A 7,009-nucleotide genomic window follows, 5' to 3' on the forward strand; every position below is an offset into this window, starting at 1 on the left:
CGCCCATCCCAACACCCAGCTCCCCAGCGCAGCGCGGCTCAGCCGGCCCCCTGCGCTCTGTCTTTGCCGCCGCGGACCAATTTACAGTACGCTCGAGCGCGAGGACTACACTTCCCGGCATGCCTCGCGGCCCCTTCCTGCTCCAGTGCCACCGCCCCCCTCTCCCAGAATGCTCTGCACCGCACCTTTCCCCTAACACAAGGACTTGGAGCATGACGACGCTCCCCCGCCTTTTTCGAAGTTTCCGCGCTCTCCAGCTTGGAGTGAACCCTGAGGCAGCGGTTTCTGCCCAAGCTTGGGCCACGGCAACCAAAAGCCTCCTCCCCGCCCTGGGAACAGGCCCCCCCATCTGTTGGGGGCATTTGGAAGGGAAGGGGCGTCTCGCCGGAGGGGAGGCGTGGGTGCTGGAGCGGGGCTGGAGATGGTAGCCCAACTGTCGGGCCGGGCTTTGAAATCCAAGAACGATCTGCGAGCCACAAGCAGACGTGTGGGCTGCGTGGGAGGGAAGGAACCAGCCCACGAACCGACGTTTCCGCCCATGGCGCCCAAGTCAGGCTGGCCTTGGAGCCCTGGGAGAAGGGTCAGACGCACTGTTTGGGGAGCTGCACCCCAAGGAGACAGATCCGGCAGTGCTTCCCCTGGGGCTGGCGCAGATGCCTTTAACAAGGCCAAAGCGGATGAAATGGAACTGAACCAACAAGCCTCGTGCCATGAAGGATCCAACAGCCTGAAGACTCCTAGGCCGTGGATCGCTAATTATTCCCTCTCCGGGGCAGTAGAGCCCTAGCCCAGCGCCATAGATTCCGGAGACCTTTAGGACATCCCGGAAGTGGGAAGGGCACAGATCCTCCCGTCTTTGAGTAGCTTCTGCAGCCAGATTGGAGATGATTGGCTCCATCTCATATTGTGACTTTAGTTCCAGTTCCAAATTTACTGGCTGGTGAGAGTGGCCTGTGCAAACTCTGATCTGCCCCTCATGGTAGCCTTCTGCACCCCCTACAATACTAATGGAGTAGCAATTGATTTCCACTCCAATTCCACTGTTTCCTTGGACAAGAAAGATGGCAACCTAGCCCCTTGTACTGCTGACGGATCTGTGAGACTGGAGTCTAGAGTGATGAGCCTGTGGCAGATATTGAAGGCAATTTAGTACATAGTGGTGGGTAATGTGGCATCCCTCAGGACATTGTCTCACCACCACCTGCTATGACCGTTCATGACACCTATGGGACTTGGAGGCCTAGGAAGAGATTCCACACCTGGAGAGCCACAATATAGGCATTTGTAACATTACTTTCCACCAGGATGATTCTTTGGCTGGCACTGGGGGACTGGATTCATTCAGTTGTGTGTGGGACTTGTGCACAGGATGATGCATCCTAGAGGGCCACCTGAAAGAGATTTATGGGATCAACTTCTCCCCAAATGGGTACCATAATGTAACTGCCAGTGGTGACAATACATGCAAAGTGTGGGACCTGTAGCAATGACTGCATCTGAAAATACTCCTAAGACTAGCATGTCTGTTTTCCATGAGTTACCTTCCTATACAGATGTAGTGGACACAGGGTAAATAATTGGCCAGTTTGCTAAAAGGAGCCAATTGGGGGCCTGTAGTGAGCCAAAAGTCTTGCTCATTTCCAGATGCCTTTGCTAGTGTTTGCTGGCTGACTTTGCTGAACTGTGCACCTCAAACTAGCTTAAACCAGCCTTGTGATTGACTGTTGCTGCAAAACGTCCTGCTTCTGTGTCCCACCTGTTCTTGGAAAAGACTATCCACTAGCTACTAACCCTTCCCAACCTTTCCTTTGTGGTTTTCAAGCATAAATTGCTCCTGCTTCTCCTAGGCTATGGGTTCTATTGTATTTTTGTACTTGGTTGCCCCAGCATACATGTCTAACCTCTTTCCCTTTTAATAAATAATTTTGTTGTGTTTCCTCCGACTCAATCAGAGCTCTTCTATATTTGAGGGGTGGGTTTTCACAGTTGACACATCCACACCATCTTCATCCATGAGAACTTTGTGACTGAAGTCAAGTTTGAGCCTATCCATGAGAGCTTCTTGCTCTCATGGCTTGACAACACAGCCACAATCTGGATACACCCTGGATGGTCCCCACTGAAGACTCTGGCTGGTCATAAGAGAAAAGTGATGAGCCTAGCTGTTTTCTCTAATGGTCAGTTCATAACCACCTGTTCCCTTCAAACTCTTTGATGGCTGAGTAGACCAAGTTCATGGACATGAGTCTATAACTCAGATGTCCGTTTCTGAGCATTCCATTTTCTGCCAAGTTGGTCAGAAGAAGGGAGTCAGTGTGGAATGTAATAAGTTCGACTTTGCCCCTCACTGTATGTGGTAGGGGTAGGTTTGCCCCAAGGCAGTTAGTCCAGTTCCCCAACTGGTCCTGGGCTATTCCACCCCAACTTTCAGGGGCCCTGCAATGGACTATTTTATTTCTACTATAGTGGATTCTTCCCTATCATCTTCTGTTTCTGTGCCCTATCCCCTTCCCTACACTCCTGGATTATGGTTCCTTTTTTCCCTTAACAGAACTTCCATCATGGCCCCTGAAACCTGGGCCCCCAGTTCGTGGTCCTGTACTATATTTGGAAGTGACCTCCAAGCTCAAGTGGCTTGACTGATTTGTCCTTTTCCCTGAGAATTAACAGATGAACCAGAAGAATGCAGAAAACTTACCAGAGACTCTGCAATCAAAGAAAGTAATCCTTTTTCTTTTCAAGTTACATGGAATGCTGAAGCAAATTACAATTTGCCTGGGAATTCTGTCTTCCAGGTTTGTCCCCATTTGGCTCTAGAGCTATGTATTCCTTTTGTATGCTACCCTCCAAGCAGGGGGTTGTGTCAGGAATGAATAGTAACCAAAGAGATAACCAATGAAGCTTCCAAAAAAAGAGATAGCTATTTTAATAGTCCATTAAGGTGTTGATGAGGACCTTTAGTAGATTGGTAGGAATGGGAGAGGACACATTGGAAAGGTGTTCTAAAGGAATCAGTATTAAGTGGTGAGAATTTGGATTTGAGAGGTGAAGGAGAGGAGCCATTCAAATATACTACTGATTACATAGTAGACTCAGAGGACCTGGTTCCAAGTTCCACCATTACTTACTACCTTTTTGACAAATTACTTCACCTCCCCAGGTCTCAGTGTTCTCATATAAAATGAGGAAGTTGGATTACATGCTTTCTAAGGGGCCTTCTAGTTTTAAATCCTGTGATACTAAGATTAGTTTGGGCATGCTTGCATCGCTGGTGGGACTTTCCAGACCATGCCCACAGCATCCCACAGATGCTCATCCTGGATTCTGCCTGGGGGGCCCCAAAGCTTTCACCTTATCGTGTGAGAAGAACCAGACCTCCATCATTACTTCTTGACCATTTCCAAACCACCTTGCACATATCTCCCAACCCCCTCTTGTCAAGCTCTCCTTTATGTGTTGTCATCCCCAATTAGAATATAAGCTCCTTGAGGGAAAGGAATTCTTGCTTGCTTGTACTAGGTGTTGCAAGGTTTAATCTACTAAAGCTCAAAACTGCACTAAGACTTTATATAGCCTTCTGTATGCTGGGCGCTGTGTTAAATGCTTTACAAATATTACCTCATTTGATGCTGGTTTTGGGGATCACTGGACTTCCTAGGCAGGACCAAAGTCCTGAAGAAGAACCCTATGATAATCCTTAGGGAAGACTGTACAGACCACAGGGCTCCCAGAGGAAGACCAAGTGGTAGCCATCCCTTAATCTGTGGGGATCACAGGACACCCCAAGTACAAGATCCAGGAGTAAGCCCAGCAAGCTTCCACTGCCTGTTGCTTCCCTTCACTTGACCTTAGGAAAATCCATGTGATTTGCCCATTCTCACCCAAAGAACTCAAGACCAGAGTGGGCAGAGGAAGGCATTTTATTACACTCCTCAAGAGAACGGGTGTAGTGCTCACAGGAACACTCACACTGTACTGCACACAGCTGCAGGAGCAGGGGTAACCATTCCCTCCACTCCTGCTAGAGTTATGGTTAGTTTACAGTTTTTGTTTTTTTACATAGTTTTCCTAGGTTATACAGTTTATATAAATAGGATAATAAGGATACAGAAGCAAAAGTGAAGTTAATTAGATTTTCCTTGTCTTAGTTTAGGATTAAACTATATTCTTTTACTTCCCCTACTTTCCCTCTTTAACACAGGCAAATTAGGCAAATCAGTAGGCCTGGATTCTTGACCAAGACCAGACCCTAGATAAGCTTGAACTGGTTCAAGTGGGTTTGGCCTCTCTAATCCCCCAGACTGCCTTCTCAAAAAGTATGCACATGAGTACAAGCCTCTGACCTCTCACCTGACTGACCTTGAGGCCTGGTCTCTGCTAAAGCTGGGGTGGGGGAGGGCAGGGAAGCACACCTTTAGTTCTGTGGAAACAAAACTCCTCCTCCCATTTCTTACAAAGGGAAGTGCTATTATTCCCATTTTACAGATAAGGAAGGCAAGACAAACTGAGCTTAAATGACTTGCCTACAGTCACACAATAAGTGTCTGATGCTGGGTTTGAACTCAGGTCTTTCTGACTCCAAATCCAGTGCTTTACCTATTGTACCACCAGCTGCCTCCTAGTGAGGTGAGCAGTCCATACAGGGATCCATGTTGTTTGCTTTGTATTTATATCCCCAGTATTTAGCAAAGTGTCTGGAACGTAGTAAATGCTTAATAAATGATTTATTGTACATTCATTCATGTCCTGTAGGCAGTTGGAAACATAGGTGTAGAGCAGGGCTGTCCAGCCTTAGGTTATCTTAGGGCCGCATTAAAACAAAATAATTATTTGAGGGCTGCACCCAGAATAAAAAATACAGTACACTAATAGAAAGTAGAGGAACATGCGTCAGCACTACAGCAGGCGAAGGTGCAAAGCGCGAAAGCAAACACGAAACAACAAAGCGACAACACAACAGTATAAAAGTTGGTGCATACTGACTAGTCTGCATCATACAGATGGAATGCATCCCCCAGATCGAGTGAAATTCTGTGTGATATGTTCCGTCTGTAATATTGCTTAAAAACACCAAAGAAAATTAACATCAACGAGATTATTCATTAGTGATGGAATTAAAAAATCTAATACGAGTTCCATGCAAATTATTATTATTTTTTCCACGCGTGAAAATTAAAACCCACAGGCGGGCCTCATAAAATCGCACTGCGGGCCACATGTAGCCCGGGGGGCATATTTTGGACAGCCCTGGTGTGGAGCTCTGAAGAAAAGTCTGTGCCGAAGATAGAGATTTCACAGTTAACTGTGTTAAGGTAGTTGAAATTATGGGAGTAAATGAGATTGTCCAGGGAGAGAAGATAAAGAGAGAAGGGAATAAGATCAAAGAGAGAACCTTGGGGACTTCCAACCTTAGTGCTGAAAAGAGATGCCAGCAAAGGAAAAGCAGTTAGAGAACTCTAAAAGACAACAAGAGAGTGTAGAGTCTCTGAAGTCAAGGGAGTAGGAGTGGTCAGTACTTTAATGCTTCCAGGAGATCAAGGATGAAGAGTGAAAGAGAGCACTGGATTTAGGAATTGAGTCATTGACGGAATGTGGCCTAGCACATAATAGGTGCTTAATAAATGCTTGTTGACTTTGTGGTCTTTGAGAGAGCAGTTTTAATAGAGTGGGTGGGAGGTGGCAAATAGATTGTCAGAGTTTTGTTGAGAGGTGTGGTTAGAAAGGGGAGGAATCCTATTGTGTATTATCTTTATTCAGAAATTTAGCTGGGTACAAGAGAGGAGAGATGAGACAAACAGATGGAGATAGAAAGGTCAAGGTATTTGGATTTTTTAAAAAAGATTTGGGAGATGACCATGTGTAAAGGCAATCAGTAAATGAGAAGATCTTTCCAAACCACCCTGTAATAGTCAGTCCTGCTCTCAGTAGTGCCTGCTGCTTTCGCTTCTACTTCCGGCTTCTGCTGGTTCTGTTTCCGCCACTCCTCCTCACCTGCTTCCACCACATCTCAATCTCCAAGCTGTGTTCTCAATTTTTATATAGTCGTTAGACATCATCCAGTCGACTAGAACGTCATCTGAGTGACCAGAACTTAGGTGCCTACTATTGGCTCTGGTCTTAGCAACTCCTCTTTGGACCCTGGAAGCTTCACACCCACATTGGCTTAGCACCTCATAGCTAGGGGTTTGGGCCTACTTGGGAGCAAAGATATAATCAGACTTCCCTTCATTGACCCCACCTGGAGCCTCACCTGAAGCCTATTCAAATGGGGGAGGGGGGAGAGGGGAAGGGAAGATCTTCTCATTTACCGATTGCCTTTACACCATGTTTATAGGCAATTTGGAAGGAGCTAGTGACCAGAGATTGAAAGTGCATAAAGGAGAGGGAGTGACAGATTTAGCAAACTCCTGGAAAAAAGGAAGGTCAAAAGTTGAGTGGAGGGTTACAAAGGTGCAGGTTAAAGGATTTGGTGAGACCTAGGGATACTTCTGCTTTGATCACTGGGCTCATGGCATGACTTTGTAGGATCATAGAATCCTAGATCTAGAGCTGGAAGGACTTCCAATGGTCATTTAGCCCAGACCCTCATTTATATGAGAAAACTCAAGCCAATGGAGGTTAATTGACTTGCTGAAATTCCCAGCGGCAGAACCAGATGTGGAGCTTGCACCCAGTCATGGCACCACGCTGCTTCCAAGGAATGCAGAGACGTAAAGAGGGAGAACATTCTTGGACCATTTTTAAGGTGACTGGAATGACCATCCCCAGGGAAGCCAATGTTGAGAGACGAGCAAGGGTAGCAAGAGTAGCAAGAGTAGAGGAAGAGAACACCTAGCTTGGGATGGGTCAAGGAGAGAGAAGACTAGAAAGCCCATGAAGCAGCCCTGAGAAAGTCACTCTTTACTTTAGCTCTGCTTCCTGCAAGGCATTACTGGCACACTGCTAGTGTGGTGCTGAGTAAGGTAGGTGGAAAGAACAGATGCCTTCAGATTCCTTGAAGTGGAAAGAA

At 46.6% G+C, this 7,009-nt stretch overlaps 1 pseudogene; it reads left to right on the forward strand.

The window, feature by feature from the left end:
- Nucleotides 1-538: 538 nt before the first annotated feature.
- LOC118846765 lies at nt 539-2,215 on the forward strand (annotated as a pseudogene).
- The last annotated feature ends 4,794 nt before the right edge of the window (nt 2,216-7,009 follow it).

The sequence above is a fragment of the Trichosurus vulpecula genome, chromosome 4 (assembly GCF_011100635.1).
Source record: "Trichosurus vulpecula isolate mTriVul1 chromosome 4, mTriVul1.pri, whole genome shotgun sequence".
Classification (NCBI taxonomy): Eukaryota; Metazoa; Chordata; class Mammalia; order Diprotodontia; family Phalangeridae; genus Trichosurus; species Trichosurus vulpecula.